The 21622-nt window shown below is 34.4% G+C and overlaps 1 protein-coding gene across 3 annotated transcripts in view; it reads right to left on the bottom strand.

Moving 5' to 3' along the window:
* Ten-a (tenascin accessory) overlaps nucleotides 1-19703 on the bottom strand; it is a 386430-nt gene extending 366727 nt beyond the window's left edge. For all 3 annotated transcript variants that reach the window (XM_069839392.1, XM_069839393.1, XM_069839390.1), the window contains exon 1: nucleotides 19643-19703. The gene's annotated coding sequence lies outside the window, so the exon portion shown is untranslated. The remainder of the gene's footprint in view (nucleotides 1-19642) is intronic.
* Between the last annotated feature and the right edge of the window lie 1919 nt (nucleotides 19704-21622).

A 21622-nucleotide genomic window follows, 5' to 3' on the forward strand; every position in this document is an offset into this window, starting at 1 on the left:
ATTTGGTGCATTTCTATAACATACTCGTATTGGTTAATTTTATATGCAATTGAGATCATTAAAATTGTTTAAATACATATTTTGAATTTAATTATATTGAATTCCTAATTATTTTCTACAAGAAAGAAGCAAAACGCTTTTACTGCAGTCAGACTCCATAAATTCCATATACCGTTTATTTTACATGGCCCCTCCTCATCCTTTATCACAAGTTTGAATTTAAAGACGGTGCGTTTTTAATACGAGATCTTAGGTCAACTATGTCTGCCACTCATAATGTCATGCCTTAGCCCGTATAGCTACCAAAACCCGACGCTTTTTCTCCTTTCTAAAGGTATACGTTACCAGGCTAAAAACACAGATCCCAAGCTGCATATTTCGCATAAAAATTCAGCCAATAGATAAAGTTTAATGCAATCCTGGATTTTATAGCATGTTCACGAAATTACGGTGCCCGTTTCTAGGATATACCTCCAGGATGGTTAATTCCTTAATTAAAAATAGGCAACTTTGCATTTTATTTCGTTACCAAGGAGAAATAGGACGAGTAGATAAATAATTACTAAACACTTTCTTCTTTGTTTTAAAATGTTAATGAAGTAAGCGTCTATGATAAGTTAATTTTGTTGACGAATTTTAATAACACATTATGTTTACTTATCCATAAGTACCGGTGTTTAATCTGTTAGCGTTGAAAGCACAACCAATTCGTAATACATGGCGAGAACTGGCCCCGTTTATCAGTACGATACCACAGGCGAAGAATGAAAGTAAAGGAAATACTGTATGGAATATTTTTGGGTTCTCACATTTAAACAAGAGCATTAAGTAACACACATCATGCAAGACCATAGCTACACGTCTTCAATGCCTGATATAGTATGGTAGTCATACTATTCCCTTTTGATGAATTTAAGGTATAATTAGGAGTATTGTGTTTACGGAATTGATGGTGAATGTATGGGATTGCATAACTTCGTATAAATAAGGCGTAGATGACTCACTCTATATATGGCTCAGTGTGGTGTACGAGCTTCGGTGATGCGGTTATGGTGATGTCTGGTCAGGAAATACAACTTTCTGTCTCTTATAATCCTTATTATCCTGGATAGGTTCCGGTTGAACTTAGGATGGCATCTGAATCCTCAGCCCGGGTTGTTAGCGTGTCTTTATGGTAACTGCAAGGTTGCAGACACTCTAGTGTTATTTTAATAATCTTAACTCTTTCTTCCTTACGTAAGGTAGATCTAACTCTCTTGCATGTTAGTACATCACGGACATCATAGAAGACAGCAACAATATCTACATTATCGACGAGGGAGATGTTTGAAAAAAAATCAAGAATATAAGTAGGGGTCGTTTGATGAGAATTCATTACTTTGAATTGGAACTAAATAAAGCGACAAGCCGAGGATGATGATGATGATGGTGATGGTGATGACAGCGATGACACGATGTTGATGATCGGGGCTTAACTTTGATGATATAGAATTGAAATACTGTATGAAATTATTTTAATATTCTTTTAAATAACATTTAATTGACAAAATATGATAAAAAAATTTACAAAATCATCAACATTCATAGTAGTCAGCTCATTTTCATATCAACCGAACTCAGTTTTTTGTGTCCTGTATGACATTTGTGTGAAAGAATATTAACTCACTTTTAAACTGCTCACTATCTTTGAATAAATCAGTTTTGCCTAGCATTGCATTGGTTTGAAGTATAATACTTCCGTGCTTTAAATGTAGGTACTTGTATTAAACCAGTTTTCTATGTTGCGTATTGATGGTATTGTTTCATGGCGGGAGCGTGTGTTCAGAATATTGGTGGGAAGAAAGGTAAGTGAAGCGAGACGACAGGTACGAAGGAATAGAAGAGTCCAAGATTTCGAAGAGAAGGAGAAGTGAATGTAAATTTCTTTTCTTATATAGTTTAAGCCAACCTATTTTTTCCAGCATCTCTATCAGCAGACAAACATACCGACTGATCAACGTCTGTGGTTGAGTACAAACTTTCGATTCGCGTTTCGACATGATAATTTTTAAAAGTTCCTATGTTAGCCTAATTTTGTAGAAGACCCATTGATTTAGTCTAACGAATGAGGTAACATATTTTAGCAGTTACCAACGATGACTATGAATTACGACGAAACGATGGGATGATGACAGAGAAATTAAAAGAAAAGTCATATATATGTACATCACAAATTCCATTCGTAGGGGAGAGCTCGTATGAAAATTATGAAACTCGCTTGCGCTCGTTTCATAAATATCCATACTCACTTCTTAATTACCGTACCTTCATTATAGGCTCGTTGCATAATGTACTATTCTATTGCACTTGATTTTAAAAATACTTGGGTTATCACTTATATATGCATGTCTTAATATTTTGTGTCTCGCTGTACTCACTACTCCCCTAATTGGTAAACTATGAACTCGTAGTCTCCAAAGTAGAAATACGAAGCTATTTATGGGGCTCGAAATGTGCAAATCTGCGTGATAGTGCCTGACTTGTTGACCAAAAGCAGAACCGGCGTCCGGCAGCCGGGTACGTCGGATACAATATGCACGAACCACATTCCAGTTTGCTTTATCTGCCAGTACGTCAGCAATAAATCTCTTTGCGACCGCCGGCGGAATTCTTTCTCTGAGACACAGTGTCGCCTGTCAGGCTAATCGTTACTAAATAGTCCACAGTTCGATCCTGAACTAAGCTCTGCACTTTCTACATGCTTTTATAATGACATTTGCAAAATTAACGAGTTGGAAAAAGAGCGATGATATCACTAATGAATTGTACAGGGACATCATTTTATTTTTACTAACATTTTTAATATTAACCTGGCTATATCTTCGGATTAAAGGTCTAGAACCGGAAACACTGCTTGCTCCCCTTTCCAAGACTGGAGTTTGATGATACTGGCGTAAAATACAAATCATTTTACTACGTATAGGAGGGAAGAAAAGTAGTTTTATCCATTTATGTAAACTAGGAAATATCGCAATTTTGAGTTTGATAATTTTCATTAGGTTATTGTTTAATCAAAATGCAGTACCTACTGTATTAACACTTAGTGTTTTTACTCACGAATTGAGCTATCCATTCGGACGTATTAATTATGTAGTGTACATTGTACTGTTACAGCACATTAGCGTACAATATAGATAATGAAGTTAAATTGAAAAATAATCATAATATGGATATTTAAACACATTTTTGAAAATGGTGGCTGTTCATTTCGATACAGGCTTCAGTTCTTTTGTGCATATTATCGCACTATAGACTATTGTACCTAATTCCAATTGCCAGTTTCGTCCTTCGTACGAGTAACTCATGTTGAAATAATTCTGTACTTACTCTATAAAAGAGTACTTTACGTACTGGAAATTTAATCTTCACTTCTGCCCGATCCGAAAACATACAATTACTCAGAAATGGTATCTACTGTCCTTTCAAGGAGTTTTGTCGCAGGGTCGTAGAGAGGGGGGGGGAACCACGTGACAGTTAATTACTTAACGAGGCCCTTTTATTTAATATATATTTTTTATTGTACCGAAGTACATATGATATTTCCATGCAGATATTCTGCGTCATCATACGATGATAGAGTAATGGAACGGAGAAAAATTCTTTTATTTAAGTTATTTTAAACAGTTGTATAATATTACGTAGACATCCAACAGAAATGAATGTTTTCAGAAAGGAGCTAAGACAGCCCAGCTACTAGACTTTACAGAGGGGCGAACAGAAGCAGGTGGGGGAAACCGGGATGCGACGTAGGCAAACGGACGACAGTACCTGTGCGAATATATGATTCAATATTGAAAGCTCTTTCGTCACTGGAAAACGCGAACATATTTCTGGAACGTACTATACTCACTAACTCAGTAATGCATACGCGGCCTTGGTTCTCTATGAAGAACGGTTGGAAGTTTACTAGTAGAGGGGGTAGGAGTGAAGTACATTAAAAAACTCAGGTACAATAAAAATGTAAGTAAAAATAAAATGATGTCCCTGTAGAAGTTCTTAGCAGACACATTGTAGTTGTTGCTAGAGTAGTTTCATTTCGAATAACATACAGAATCAAATTACTACGACAAACTCTACATCTGCTTCTAATTTCTCTCAATTAACATAAATGCCATTTCGGAATATAAAGTAGGCCCTATATTATATGCTTTCACGTGTTAGGTAATTAATTAGATTACCTTGTTGACTAGTTTCAGCCTGTGGGCTATCATCAGAACTGGACGGTCTTCGCGCCTTCTCATTGCGTTTCCTGTGGTGGTGTGTTTGTGTAGTGTAATGTGGAGTCAAAAAGTGTGTTCTGAAATTGTTCAAATTTCCTCATATTCTGAAGTACACAAATGTAAGAATTTTAATATCGTGTTGATATCACGGCATCTAGAAACGTTAATTCCAGGACACAGTGGAATACCAAAAAGGCTCATTCTGATAATATTTCCCGTGAAAGCGTAAAAAATCATATATGTGAGATATATTATTTTGAATTAAATACCGGTAATGCAATTAAAAGATAATTACTCAGTTTATACATTTAACGTCAAATCTGGGTATAAGATGAAATAAATATACAAACAATAGGTCTACGTGATGTGTGCTCATATGTTACGTTTCTCAATTTTAAAGCCACCATTAGCTGGGAATATATTTACGTTTTACAATCCCTTTTTTAATTCATGTGTTACAGGAAATATAATTTTTCTATTTCTATTATTGAAGTTATATTCCCTATATATTTAGTAGGTTTTCAGATTACAACTTCCGAGTCAAACTTACGGTGCAGACAAAATTCAGTGCTAAACTAGGAACATTTCATATCTTCATTTCATTCAAACCCCGTTTTCTGCACTTTTGTAAAACTTTGTTTGGTGTATATTGAAAATTCATTATATTGAACACTGTTGACAAATGTCGACTTTGAATGTCGAAGAATATTATTAATTTGGTTGCGAACTCAACGAAACGGTGATACTTGTGGTAATGAGTTAAAGAGAAGAGAAATGATTCTTTCACATTTCTTACTCACTACCAGCAATGCGTTACTATAGGCAATAAGGGAAATGAAACCGGAAGTGTATTGGGGGTCCCTTTAGGAATATTTATAAATTAATCAATTCTAGATGAAAAGGGGAACTATATTAGCTGACTTTCTACTTTATAAGCTTAATGCATATCGTAGCTCCAGAATGAAACAAAGTAGTGCATACAAGTTATTTATTATTCTCAGACACGCAATTAGAATGAGCAAATTCATTATTTCCATGAATCGGGTCACAAACGTCATAATTTATGCTTATAACAAAATATATTTTACTCTACAGTCCCGCCCATTGTGAAAGGGGCGTAAAAAATTGCACATTATGTGAAATTTATAACGACTTGTCATAATCGTTCATTATTACCAACATCAACACCGAATACAGCTCAGACTTCATTGCACAAGGAACTTCGTTTAAATTTATTCTTACTTTACTGTAATATTTCAGTTTATGACGACACGAGAGAATATAGCCATTTACTGACATTATGTATTTCGTTTCAAATCGATTTTATTTTCCCAGTATATTTCGTTTATAAAAATATTTACTTACTTACAAATAGCTTTTAAGGAACCCGGAGGTTCATTGCCGCCCTCACATAAGGCCGCCATCAGTCCCTATCCTGTGCAAGATTAATCCAGTCTCTATCATCATATCCCACCTCCCTCAAATCCATTTTATTATTATCCTCCCATCTAAGTCTTGGTCTCCCCATAGATCTTTTTCCCTCCGTCCTCCCAACTAACACTCTATATGCAGTTCTGGATTCATCCATACGTGCTACATACCCTGCCCATCTCAAACGTCTGGATTTAATATTCCTAATTATGTCACATGAAGAATACAATGTGTGCAGTTCTGCATTGTGTAACTTTCTCCATTCTGTTGTAACTTCATCCCTTTTAGCCTCAAATATTTTCCGAAGCATCTTATTCTCAAATATTCTTAATCTCTGTTCCTCTCTCACAGTGAGAGTCCAAGTTACACAGCTTTACAGAATAACCGGTAATATAACTGTTTTATAAATTCTACCTTTCAGATTTTTTGACAGCAGACTAGACGACAAAAGCTTCTCAACCGAATAATAACAAGCATTTCCGTAATTTATTCTGCGTTTAATTTCCTCCCGAGTGTTATTTATATTTGTTACTCTTGCTCCAAAATATTTAAATTTTTCCACCTCTTCGATGGATAAATCTCCAATTTTTATATTCATATTTCGTACAATATTCTGGTCACGAGACATAATCATATGCTTTGGAAGTTAAAATGTAAATATTTTAGCATTCCTATGGCCGGTTTCACCAACCTTCGTTATTATAACGTCTCGTTAAATAGTTTAATGATACGTTAGTCAGTTTTTACGTTTCACCAAGCATCGTTATTGCTAACGCGTCTTTAAACTTTTCGTTAATTTATTAGGACCTATTCGTCGCGTTAAATAGTAACGATGCGTTAAGAAGTCAATGACATGACGAACGTATTCGATGCTGAAATTCTTTATTTAGACTTCAACATAATGACGAATTTATATTAGGGGAAAGTCGGGTAGTATCGGACATCGGGTAGTATCGGACAGTGCGTTTCTTTCATCTACCACCATATGGTAGTACCTGAATGACATGGTTACGTTTCTCTATGCGACATCACAGAAACGTAACCATGTCAATCAGGTACTATCATCGTGTGGTAGATGATCGGGTAGTATCGGACAGTGCGTTTCTTTCATCTACCACACGATGATAGTACCTGATTGACATGGTTACGTTTCTGTGATGTCGCAAAGAGAAACGTAACCATGTCATTCAGGTACTACCATATGTTGGTAGATGAAAGAAACGCACTGTCCGATACTACCCGATGTCCGATACTATCCGACTCTCCCCTATATGTGGTAAAAAGACTCGGAATAATGATTTTGAAGATTTAAGTGACTATTACACTTTTACTACGTCATACTACTTCTGACCAATAAAACGGTACGAAAGGACGTATTTCAACCAATCATGGCTGCTTATCGCACAATTTTATCGCGTCCCTAGCATTTGTTTAATTGTATCGCGTCCCTAGCATTTGTTTCTTTGTTTGCCAACATTTCAAACTGCACTGGTCTGGACGAAAAAAAAAAAATACAAACCATTCCAGTCGATGTACAGCAGTTTCAAATATGACTCGCATTGGTATTCAAGAACAAGAATTAATAAAGATAACTGGTCATACCTATGCATCTTCCTTGAAATCCTATTTACAAATAAATGAAGAGCACCATTCGGAGATCCTGAATAAGTTGAGGAATAAACAATGTACATCAACGAGTTAAACTTCTTTTACGCACACGTCTAATATAAAACACTAACACCAACCACTAAAACATTCAAAATTGAAAATTGTACTTTCAATAATTGTTTCTTTTAAAATTATTCATGTTTATTTTTAATGTCATTATCGTGAATTAAAACTTTTGTTATTTCATCATTCCTAATTAAAATCTTTCTAACACTTGTTTATATTATTTAGGTTATGTTATAGCTTCTGCTATATGATATTATGGATAGTTGCGTATCAGAGATTGTTTAATACTAAGATTTATTTACAATCACCTGTAAAGTGACGTTGATTACTGGGATCCGGATAATTGAAGTGGAATGCAACTGTTTTAATAAAAATAAAATTGAATCAACAAAGCCTTCTCGACTAGTAACCGTCTACGGAGTTCAATGAAGATTCCATAGTTGGCACATCTGATAACAAGAAAAAAGATAATCATAACACACCACTGCCATCTAGCATGCATCTAGTGTAATATTTGTATTGTTGAGATGGTACAATAATACATTTGAAGACAGTTGTATTTTCGTACGTCAACTAATATCTTATTGTATTGGAGTACTTCGTTACTTCTAATCTTTATATACTTTCTTCTAATCGTGTAATAGTCAATTAAATCCCACTCGAGTCTTGATTTTCTCTAGATAAATCAAAACCTCTGGTGACATTACTGTTGATAAATAAATCCACAAAAGCCACACATTAAGAAAAATTTATTGATTTTGAGTATATTCAGGACTGAAATCAGATTACCTTCATCAATAGTAATTTATTTGGATTCAATGGACACGCTGATCCTTTCTTCTGCGTGTCATTTAACTTCTACTCATTGCTGAGTAGCAATTAAGTGAATTAATAAACTTTTAAAGTTAACGCTTATGTTACGTTCAATTTTCATTGTGAATGGGCCTTGACGGTATTACTTTCTGATTTTACGGTAACGTTTACATTCTTAAGTTAATGCTTACGTTATGTTTAATTCTCATTGTGAATGCGCCCTTACAGAAATAGTCAGTGCTAGAAAGACGCTGCGCCTAAAGAGACCATGTGTGCTTGGAGATGAGATTGAACACATATGGGCAATATTCCAACGCAGCCATACACAGCCGAACATTACCGTAGCTGCAAATTCCAAGCTCAACCATCCACAATAATATATGCTACTGAATCGAGTGAAATGGTAATGCGAATTGAAAGAATTCAATTCAGATCTGTAACCATGGCAACGTTTAGTGATTTAAAATTAAAAATGTGACTGGGGATTTACTGAATTCACATTGGTTGCGTGATACATTTACATTCGAATTAAAGTAACAAAATACTGTACTCTATTGAACTTTCTTTAAGACGAAAGTGTATTTTATTTGATATTAATGAATATTAATAACCCACATATACAGTAAGTTATTTTCATGACTATTGTGCAGAAAATCTCGGGTACATTCAATAGAGAATGAAGCGAGTCGAACAGCGTGGGAAAACAAGGAGGCACGAAGTTCATCTTACACTTCTGATCCATGGTATCGTGAGTGACGTGATAATAAACTTTTCATGTAAAAATATTAAAATTGTTCTGTCTTGTATGTACCTCATCTTACACTTCTGATCCATGGTATCGTGAGTGACGTGATAATAAACTTTTCATGTAAAAATATTAAAATTGTTCTGTCTTGTATGTACCTCGAACACAGACATTTACGTTAAAATGGAATTGTTAGATGTTGCAAGAATACAGTTTCAATTAACATTAAAAATGAATATACTATGTATTTTCTTAAAATGTTTCGCCATCCTATGCTTCATACTACAAACGTACAAGTTAACAACTCTGTACACTCCATCTTATGCTTTCAAAAGTTTTTAGAGAGACGATGGCCTACTTGTAGGCGGCATCTCTGAAATTCCTAATGTAAAGACGTACATGGAATATTCACCAGAATAATGTTCGATAAAGGAATCGCACATATTATGTTGGAAAGTGTGTAAGAAAATTCTCGTCTTTTTTTAATATCATGTGTCAAATTAAATTTAAAACGCTCAGTAATAATACTGTGAAGTTAATTCTGTTTAATATTGTAAGTAAAAATTCTTAAATTTTGTACAATAAAAAATATATACATAATGTATGAAAATTATGGACCCAATTTTCATTGAGTTGAGACTCAACGTTTTTAGCAAGTAAGAGTAAACGTGTTTTATCCTATTTCTTTTCCGAGGAAAGCACAGTTAATGGGTAAACTTACCTCGAAATGCTGGAAAACTGGTTTTTCCCACAACTTCATGAAGATTCCAATGACTTCATTTTTCTAAATTACATACTGCCTCAACGTTGGATAGGTCACACGGAGTCCAATGGCTTAGCACTACACTCTTGGCCCCCAATGTCCCCAGACATTACATCATACGACTTTTTCTTGTGGGATTACGTCAAATACTGTGCTTTTTATATCGCCATTACCAATTCATATGGATGAACTTAGAAACAGAATCATAGATGCAGTGAATTAATTGGAAGAGGGCACTCTGAGAAGAGTCCGGGACGAATTCAGCTATCTCTTCAATATTGTCCGTGCAACAGATAGAGGAGACATAGAGCACTTATAACACAATAATAATAATAATAATAATAATAATAATAATAATAATAATAATAATAGAAATAGTAATAATAATAATAATAATAATAATAATAATAATAACAATAATAATTAATTAAAATGTGTCTCAGTGAAACGTACAGCAGAGTTCGTATAGGTCAGTTTCTGTGAGATGCGTTTCCAATTCACTGCGGGCTAAAGCAAGGAGATGCACTATCACCTTCACTTTTTAACTTTGCTCTAGAGTATGCCATTAGGAAAGTCCAGGATAACAGAGAGGGGTTTGGAATTCAACGGGTTACATCAGCTGTTTGTCTATGCGGATGACGTGAATATATTAGGAGAAAATCCACAAACGATTAGGGAAAACACGGGAATTTTACTGGAAGCAAGTAAAGAGATAGGTTTGGAGGTAAATCCAAAAAGACAAAGTATATGATTATGTCTAGTGACGAGAATATTGTACGAAATGTAAATATAAAAATAGGAAATTTATCTTTTGAAGAGGTGGAAAAGTTCAAATATCTGGGAGCAACAGTAACAAATATAAATGATACTCGGGAGGAAATTAAACACAGAATAAATATGGGAAATGCTTGTTATTATTCGGTTGAGAAACTTTTATCATCGAGTCTGCTGTCGAAAAATCTGAAAGTTAGAATTTATAAAACAGTTATATTACCGGTTGTTCTGTATGGTTGTGAAACTTGGACTCTCACTTCGAGAGAGGAACAGAGATTAAGGGTGTTTGAGAATAAGGTGCTTAGGAAAATGTTTGGGGCTAAGAGGGATGAAGTTACAGGAGAATGGAGAAAGTTACACAACACAGAACTGCACGCATTGTATTCTTCACCTGACATAATTAGGAACATTAAATCCAGACGTTTGAGATGGGCAGGGCATGTAGCATGTATGGGCGAATCCAGAAATGCATATAGAGTGTTAGTTGAGAGACCGGAGGGAAAAAGACCTTTAGGGAGGCCGAGACGTAGATGGGAAGATAATATTAAAATGGATTTGAGGGAGGTGGGATATGATGATAGAGAATGGATTAATCTTGCTCAGGATAGGGGCCAATGGCGGGCTTATGTGAGGGCGGCAATGAATCTCCGGGTTCCTTAGAAGCCAGTAAGTAAATAATCCGTGGCGCTACAGCCCATGAAGGGCCCAGACCGACAAGCCGGCTGCTAGCCTCACGCCCACATGGTGAAGCAGAGGTGGACGGTCATCGAACCAGAATGGAGGTATCGTGTGGTTAGCACGATGGTCCCCCCCAGAAATTATAGCTGGCTTTCGCAAACTTATAACATGGCGAGTAAAAATTGGCTACTCACTAAACTATTTGCAATTTGTTGCATAATTATAACTTATTGCTATTGCGAGATATAGGGGTTTAAAATTGAATCCATCTTATTTATACAGGTGTAAATTCGGAATATTTTATTAATACTGATATATAATACAGTATAATGAAGTAACGGTTAGCATGTCTGACCGTGCAACGAGCGGGTCCGGATTTAAATCCTGGTTGGGACAGTTATCTGGTTGATGTTTTTCCGGCGTTTTCCCTCAACCCACTAAGAGAAAATGCTGGGTATCTTTCGACCATCGATCCTGGACTCATTTCGCTAGCATTATCACCTTCATTTCACTCAGACGCTAGATAACTATCGCAAATGATAATGCGTCTTGAAATAAACCAAATAAAAATATAAAAATCACTGAATATAGGAATGAATTTCAAAGTGTGAAAGGGACAAGTAATCAGTGATTGTACAGTCAATTTTAAATATCTTATGTATCACGGTACTGAGTACCCTAATTATTTTCAGGTCGACTTGTTCAACTTCGGAAGTCAAGCGTGTGTAAATAGAGCCTGTTAACGTGTATGTCACATACAATTGAATTCTTGGAGCTATTCATGTTTTCTGCTGCTAACTGATAAACCAATCGATCACTATCCTTTGCATGATATGGATGTAACATGACATTACTTAGCGGTTAAACAAACAAGCGTATGATGTATGACTATATGAAAGCTCACTGACAAAGCAAAAGAAAAAAATACAATGAACAATTATAGTAATCAAATAGAGCTATGTACCTGATACAGAGGACGGACACTGGAAAGTCAATGCATACTTACTAAAGGCTTTACCAATAACCATAAAGGTATTTAAAAGTAGGCTTAAGGACTTCACTAATAGACGGTAGTATATTATGCACACTTTTTGTTGTTTTACTAGTAAGTTATAGTGAATAAGTAGAGAAACATAGTGAATGTTCAGTGATTTATATTGGGTGTGCAGTGTGTTGTAGTAAAATTTAGTGAGCTTGAGAGTTATAGTGGCAGAGTAAAGAGATTGATTTGCAGTGAAAGGGTGTGAGTTACAGTGAACGTGCTAAAATAGCTTGCAACAAAGTCTAGACTAGCGATTTTGAGGTTAATAGGCTATAGTAAGTATGATTCTATGGAATAATAAGGGTAATTGATGTTTTGTTATTTGAAGTGTTGTATCAGTGAAGAAGTGTGTTGTGTCAGTGAAGTGTGTTTGTGTCAGTGACGTTTTATAGTTTATAGTGGTAGTGCAAATTATTTGAACATTGAAATGTTTTTGAAGTGTTAGTGAAATCAGGATAGTGTCAGTGAAATGTGTCGTAGTTCCAATGCAGTGAGTTGACAGAGAAATGAGTGTACTGCTGAAAGGTACTTGTGCATGTATGTACATATCATAATATATACTCGTGGGTTTAAGTTCGAACTTAGGGTACAAATTAGATTTAATTTAAATGCTATTTTAAGCGATCCTGCTTCATTTAATTTAGGAATCTCCTTGTTAATATTATTACACTATTATTACTTATTATTACTATTATTATTATTATTATTATTATTATTATTAATGCAATTCATTATTAATTGTCATTATTGAGTGTAATTAGCTACCACTGCTACCGGCTATTTACCAATTTGCAGTGTACATACATACATACATACATACATACATTCATACATACCAAAATAAAATTTTAAGGGGTTAGGTACAGCTTACAGCAGTAAAATTTTGGAAATATTCAACATTTTTTCCTCCATTACTGTATCTTGTACAATAATGAAAATTAGTATGTGTAAAACATTTCCTTCTGCAATATGAAAACAATATTTTTATGATTAAAAAAATTATTTACATTTTTTGTTTTCAAAATTCAGTTTACTGTACAGTGATGAAGCGTTTCCCACATAATTCAAAAAGTATCCAAAATTCTGTGATAAAATATTTTGTTTGTATTAATGTATGTCATATCTACAATATGATGCAAACTCACTTCTCTATCTTTAATAGATTGTCTGGTAAAAACTAAATTCATTTTAAACAATGATCAAATATCAGTTCTTTCTTCTAACACAAAATAAAAAATATATATTATTTATTAAGGAATGTAGTTGAAAGAGCATGATATTGTAAACATGAGTTTCAGCAATAAAATAAAAGAGAGAGAACATGAAAAAGTTAACAAGTTTACGAGTTGTGAGGGAAACGCTTCATCACTGCACAGTAAACTACCACCATTTTCAATTTTGAAAAAAAAAAAAAAAAAATGTATATATATATAATTTTTTTTTAAATCGTAAAAATATTTTTTTTTAATATTGCAGAAGGATTGTGTTTTACACATACCAATTTTCATTATTGTACAAGATACAGTAATGGAGGTGAAAAATGTTGAATATTTCCAAAAATTTTACTGCTGTAAGCTGTACCTAACCCCTTAAGACTGATGTGATAATTTTAATAAAATATATATGAATATGAGTAATACAATTTTAAAGAAATTAATATCTAATTACATATAATTATAATGATGATAATAATAATATTAATAATAATAATAATAATTTGTTACTAATATAATTTAATTTTGGAAAACGAGCTTTAAAGAATACACTAACCTTATTAGTGCATTCCAGGATCTTATTCACTTTTGTTTTAGAAATGGTTAGAAAGAAGATAGAATCATTATATATATATATATATATATATATATATATATCAAATTAAACAGAAATGAATGTAGTATTTCATAGTATAAAAAAGGAGGAAAAATTTCAAGAATTTTTTCCTACACGGTCCCCTTAAATGCTTTGATAAGTATAAAAAGTGCTTGCAATAAACCGGTCACTTAAACTGAAGTGTTTCAATTAGTCTGGAAAATTAATAATTTTCCATTTCTGATCCTCTCCATTGCGAACTCAGAGAATGACCCATATATGTTTGTCTTATATTTTTGCACATTTTATTTATTTAAATATTTTTAAAGATTAAAAAACTCTTGAAAATGACTGTTACACGAGTACACCTTGTTCGGTGCAAATGTCGATGGTCTCAAAATTCCAACCGATAATATTAAAATGGATTTGAGGGAGTTAATCTTGCACAGGATAGGGACCGATGGCGGGCTTATGTGAGGGCGGCAATGAACTTCGGGTTACTTAAAAGCCACATGTATTAGTACATTATGCAACGAGCCTATAATGGTAGTAATTAAGACGCGAGTATGTCTGTTTATGAAACGAGCGCAAGCGAGTTTCATAATTTTCATACGAGCGTCTAAATTACCATTATAGGCAAGTTTTATACGAATTTTTATGATCGACCATATATATAACTTGAAATTATTCATAAGTAATCATGTTATGGTTATGTAAGTGAGGAGGGGGAACTGACCGTCTAAATTGTGAGATGTGCGCAGATGCGGAAGTATTGATTTTTTCCGAGGAACAAATGTCATTGACCTTGATATAATCTAGAGAATAACATGAACATTAGTCTTGATATAACCTGGAAATTGATTTAGAATTGAAAAACGAGATGACAAATTGAATTTATTTGAATATTATTTACAATTAACGCTAATTATTATAGTAACAGAACATAATCTTCTGCGACAGTATTGGATTTCCAGCCTCCGTGACTTTTCGCTAGTTGTCTTTCGATTGCATATCCGAGAATAATCGATACTTGCACTTTTATAATGGTACAATGGTGATTTCTCATTGGCTGAACAACTGAACTATAATGAATAGGTGTATTTTAATGAGGTGCATTAAAGGGCTACTACCAGGTGTATAATTACTACATTTCGGCATGGTCGAGCATAAAATATATTTGTATACTTGCAATATTGTATTTTATTGGAATGGCTGTACTGCGATCCCGTTTTTAGCATCACAAAAGCGTCAGAAATTCCAGAGGTAACACTTTGTGATTGCGCGTCTGATCACGATCACGATCCCGGAGCCTTGGGCATACAGATGACAATGAGAACGGTGAACCATACAATGATGAAGTCGGATAACCCTCGGCTGCCTAATCAGAGCGTTAAGAGGTCCCGCACAAACAAGAGGTCACAGGTCATGTTTACTGCCGGTGACCCGGAAGGAGCTCCATCAACGTTTAAAAATGCAACCCTCATGGCAGTTCGCTCTTGTTTGCCTTGTGTTTAGCGACTCTTCGACTAGCGGTGTGACAGAATACATATGCAACACGCGCAGGGCAAGTCACGCTTTACAAAAAAGGTAGGCTACTACTCCAAAATTATTCCACATTAACTTCCCAACTATTAATAATAACAATAATAATAATAATAATAATAATAATAATAATCATCATCATCATCATCATTCATGCATTAGGAAATTGATTCCTGTAGCAGCTACTGAAATTGGTCCATCCATCTTTTGGCTGGTCTTCCAATATCTCTTCTTCCCCGAAGTTTATATTTCCAAAACATATATGGTATCCTGTCCTCCTGCATCCTTGAAATGTGAGATATCCATGTATTCCTATATTCTTCTATTTTGTTGTTTAATTCATATATCTTAAGTTCTTCTCTTATTTCTTCGTTTCTTTTATGTTCTATTTTCCTGTAACCTGCTACACTCCTAAAAAATTTCATCTCATTTGTTTGTATAGGTCTCGCAAGTACGGATTACCGACGGAAGGAATGCGAATCGAACACTGCGATAAGGAAGAGCGGGCGACAGATAACTTGAATGATATTCAAGAGTACAGTCGGAAGAGAAATGACATCGATAGAATCAGTCTTGCATTGTGATAGTTACATTACGACTTTAGTTTGTTCCATTGCATGTGAATGCGTGTCTTATATCGCACGGTATTATTATTTCATTCGTAAACATATGCTGCACGTGTAATTATCTTCGAATTTCTCTCTTCCTACGTTCCTTATTTTCACAGTGAGGTCCTCATTTGTTCATCTTCTTGGAAGAGACAGTACTTCCATCGGCCCGCATCTCTCGTCCCTCGGCGTGCCTACATACACACGTCAAAACAGACAGCAACACCACCATTGCTTTTCGGTAATCGTTTCTTGCGCGAGCTGTAACCTAGAGGCATCTTTCTTTTTCATAACCCATGTTTCGCTTCCATATAGTAAACTGGGCACTGACATCATCTTATAAAATTTTAACAATGGATCTTTTCTAGCTTTTGATTTCAGGGTTCTTGATATTGTTCCATTTAAATAATGAAATTTGTTTTTTTTTTTTTCTTTTTGATCATAGTCTCCTTTATAAGATAAGGTAACGCTCAAAAAATGTAAATTTATTTACCTGTTCTATGATACTGTTTCCTATTACTATTTTAGATCTTACAGGATATTTGCCGCAAAATGCCAGAGTTTTCGTCTTATGTACAGATATCTCCATATTATACTTCTTGTTTATTTTCCATAACTCATGTACTCCTCTCTGTAGGTTATTTTCATTATTTGTTATTACTACCTGATCGTCAGCGAATAGCATCGTCATTATGAAATTATCTTCAATAAAATTATGTGTATAGTTCTTTATTTTTATTTTCCATTTTCTTAATATTTCGTCCATATATATATATATATATATATATATATATATATATATATATTGAATAGAATCGGCGACATACTGCAGCCTTGTCTCAAACCTTGTCTCAAAAAATCATACCGCATTGAATAAGCAAAAAAGAAAGAGAAAACCATTACCATAGATCAGGTATGGGCAGTATGTTCCCACGTGGGCACTGTGTAAATCACCACTTAATTTCCCACACAAATATTCTACCTGTCTGCGTGTCGTGTATATACAGTAAGCAGAGATTGAACTCGGTAGCATAGCGTTTAATCAGGGGTGTGTAAAGTAGTGGAATATGGCTAATAAATTACAGTTTTAGTTCAATTTTCAATAAAATTGGGAACAAAACTACTTTGTTGTTATGAATAAAGGTAAAAATCAATGGCTCAACTGTTCGTTGAAATTTAAAATAATTATTATTCGCTGAGGAAAACATAACAATTATGTTATATGATTCCTGATTCCTCTTCTTCGTTATGTATGTATTTATTTACACTGCAAGTGGGCAAGCACCCGGTGGCAGTGATATACACAATATAAACAAGTCACAAAAAAAATTATAAGCAATACACAATAAATTTACAATACACAATACAATTATACAATACACAATACAATTTTATACACAATACAATAAGAATACACAATATAATTTAACACAATAATAATAAAACATAAATAAAATACCTAATTTTACATTACAACCTACATAATTATGTACAGGCCCTACATAAGTTTCAATAGTCTTTCACTTTATTCTCATCTCACTCACTGTAGTGGCACTATGACGCATTTCACTGACACTTAGGACACATTTCACTGACACACTATAACACATTTCACTGACACTATAGAACACATTTCATTGACGCTATAAATTATCACTGATCGGAACTATTCACTGCACTGTAAAACCATAACTCCACTGACTCACCTCGCTTCACTGATACAACAGTTCAAATAAGTCAAATAATTACACCCTTACGCATACTGTACTTATAAACAGAACTAAATTTAAACTAAACATTTCTAGTCTAAGACCCTCTTACATACTATTTTTAAATAATTTACAATTCAAACCAAGGAAGTAACTCGTCAGGCTAAATAAATACATGTCACCTTAAAAAATTAAATGTTAAATGTCACCTTAGTTTTAATTTGCACTTGATACACAACTTTTTAAATTATTCTTGACACTCCTTAAGGAAGGACAGCCCTCAAAGACCGCTGCAGGTAGGTCATTCCAATCATTTATAGTTCTATTTAAAAATGAGAATTTACCTACATCCGTTTTCTGTTTCCTACATTTGATTTTAAAATCATGATCGTTCCTACCATAGTACGTTGGCTTTTCTAACCGGGCCGTTATGTCTACCCATGCTTTCTGACCTAGATGTGCTCTATACAATTATGTTATTCTAGTTTTCCTACGTCTGTTTTCCAAAGATTCCCATTTAAGTTCTTTTATCGTATCGTTTACATCTTCTCTTTTACCTTTAACAAATTTAGCTGCCCTATACTGGATTCTTTCTAAGGAATTTATCTGATATATTCTATAGGGATCCCAACACGTAGTTCCGTACACACTCCTCACTTTATTTTTCATAACGCATTCACAGTCACACCTCAATCAGCACCCGTACTGATCTGTGTTACTGAAACAAAAGCTTTTCTGCGACTGCAGGTACTGTATAGCCTGACGCGCTCCCCTCCAACCTGATTCACTCCCTTCAGGTAGGGGAATAGGAACTGCACATCGCACAGAGACAACTGCACAATGCGCAAGATTTTGGGATGCCTGATTTAGAGCTTATAATGAATGCTAAGACATAGCGACCATATGAATGCATATATTACATATTTGGCTTGATTTGAAATGTTTAATTTAATGGTATGCGACATTAGTTTTGTACATACTTAAGAGGAAGAGAAACAAAGTTCATGTGATGTAAGCACGTCTGAAATATTGTGGAAGGGGTGGACTGGATCACATTTACCTCCCCTCCGTTACGCCCATGCGTGCCAAAGACATTTCCATTTCTGAATACGAGAACAGTAAAATGAAACTTCTGGTCATTCAATCGTTTTCTCGTCGATATTGTTTGCCATCTGGCTTATACGAGTAAAATGAAGAGTTGATGAACAAATAATGCCTATCTTGAAAACATAAGAAATTGCATTATTAAAATATGGTTTCTCCTTCATGTCTGATAATAATTACAGTAGTTGTACCGATTTTATTGTCAAGTATTTTTTGGCTAACTGACAAATTGATTTAAGCGCAAATATTTTCGAAACACTGCCTGGCATTAACTGATTAATACTTAATGTATTCCAAGATTAATTCATGTGGTGTAACAGTACAAACATTGAAACAACATACATTATCCAACGAATATGCACTGCTCACAACAATGCACAGAGACAACAACAAAATAACTTAGATGAATTTTACGACATTGAGCACAGAAGCAACAGATATTTATTTTAATGAATAGTTTACAAGACATTACATTTTGTGCGAGTTTTAGTGCACTTAGTTTATGCTAATTTCAACAAGAATTTACGAGTAAATGAATAAATTATTTTCACAATGATATATTAGTCAATTTTTTACATTTCATTACGTGATAAATTTCTGACAACGTTTTCAAGACATGTACTTTCCCAAATTGGGAGAGACTTTCCGGTGCTGAAGCATAACGAAGCAGACACTGAGTGCAACTACTCACCGAAAACTTGAAAAGTTGACATCGTCAGACCATTCTTGTGGGAAACAAGCAGTGTCATAAATCCCACTGAAAAACATAAATACTAATCAAATTCGGAAACTTTTGGTACAATGTATATATATACAGAAATTATACATAATAGATGCTATTCATTTACTGATGGAATGAATCATGTGAGCAAATGAGAAATTGTGGGGAAAGAAAATCTGAAATATACGCATGATGCTGGCGACCATTCAAGGACTAATGAGTTCGATTGAATAGCTTCTGGGAACTGCAAGCCCGTAGACAAAATCGTTCCATTGAACGGACTACATTATTATTACTTTGGAAAACGTATTATAATCTTTCACGTGTTACATTTTATATTAACAAGGTAACACAACATTTAACACGTGCAAGAGCATTTAATACGTTTTCCAAAGTGATACAGTGTTAAAAGTTGTGTAATCAAGATACATTATTATTACATTTGAGAAGCCTGGTATCAAAGACGGACATACACCATTTATATTGAAATTTAGTTAAGGATCGGTTCTTATAGTATTCTCCGCTCTCTTTCCAAATCTGTGGTCGGTTTATTTCAGAAACTGTCATTTACATGCTATTATGAACGTTAAAGTACATTGTTACTTTCACAGTCGGACACCTTTAATAATAATAATAATAATAATAATAATAATAATAATAATAATAATAATAATAATAATAATTTATTGCCAGAACGAAGATACATACTGATTTTCTTATATAAAAACACTCTAGCACCTCCAGAAAAAGTAGGCTAAGTTACATACTCGTGCTCAGGGGTATTCCACATAATGTTAAGACATTTTATTAAATACAGAGTAAAAAAAAAGAAGAAAAACACAGATATCGCAATAACTGAACTTTAAATTTTCTCTTTAAACAGTAATTTTTAATTGATTTTTTGAAATAAGGAGCATTAAAGAGTGTATTCCGAATCTCAGCGCTGAGCAATCTGATGGCATCACTGTGTTCCGAATTTCAACGATAACGTCACTGATGCTCCACCGGTGTCGCACAGGTTCCATCAGCTTGCAGAGGTGGTGGCAATATCCATCAGTGAATCTGATTCGTTCTTGTATAGGGCGGGAATTAGCAGACGAATGACATCGTGCACTGTTGTGTCATGGCTGTGTGTTCTGCTTTAGTTCTGCTGTATTGTTTGTAATGAGCACAACGTAAAAACAATACAGTATGTTAATGGCTTATGAGCGAACATGTCAACGGACCAGTCATTACTACTGGTTCAAGAAACAAATTGTTTATGCTCTCTTTTCTTTGAACGAGATGACTGTACGGAAATTTCGCAAAATCTTGCTAGCGTAGCACAAGCAACAACTTGTACAGCCGCCATGATAGCCATCGAACCTTCCAGCAGTTTTGTTCCTATTTCGCTGCAGCGTGACGTCATTGTTGTCCACCGGTCCGGTGAGATTCGGAATACTCTTAAATTGTATGTTTGGGAATTTATCTATTATCATGTTATAAAGCCTTGGACCGAAGTTGCTACTGTGATTATATGCTACAGTTGTAGTACATTTAGGTACTATTAAGTATAAGTTGTCTGACCTCCATGCATAGTTTGTTTCAAATGCGGACATGATCATTTGAGCCAATCATATTACTGGAAATGGCTTAAGACTGCCATGGTGACCAGTTAATGTTTACATTCTGACAAGTTCGGGTGTTTTAATGATTACGTTCCATTTTATTTCGAAATGTTATTGAAATGTAATGATTTTCGGGCATCTTCAGTTCAATATGGAGCACAATACGTTGGAAAGTCGCCTTAACCGACTAGAAAATATTAATATAATCCTAAGTAATGAAACCTTGTTAAAGGAAAACGATTGGAAACGAATCCTTCACCGATTGAAATAGGGATCAAAATAAACTCAGAGTAACTTGCGGATATTCAGAAGTTACTCGGTAAACACTTCGGAAGTGAGTGGA

This window comes from Periplaneta americana, chromosome 11 (assembly GCF_040183065.1).
Source record: "Periplaneta americana isolate PAMFEO1 chromosome 11, P.americana_PAMFEO1_priV1, whole genome shotgun sequence".
NCBI classification, from domain to species: Eukaryota; Metazoa; Arthropoda; class Insecta; order Blattodea; family Blattidae; genus Periplaneta; species Periplaneta americana.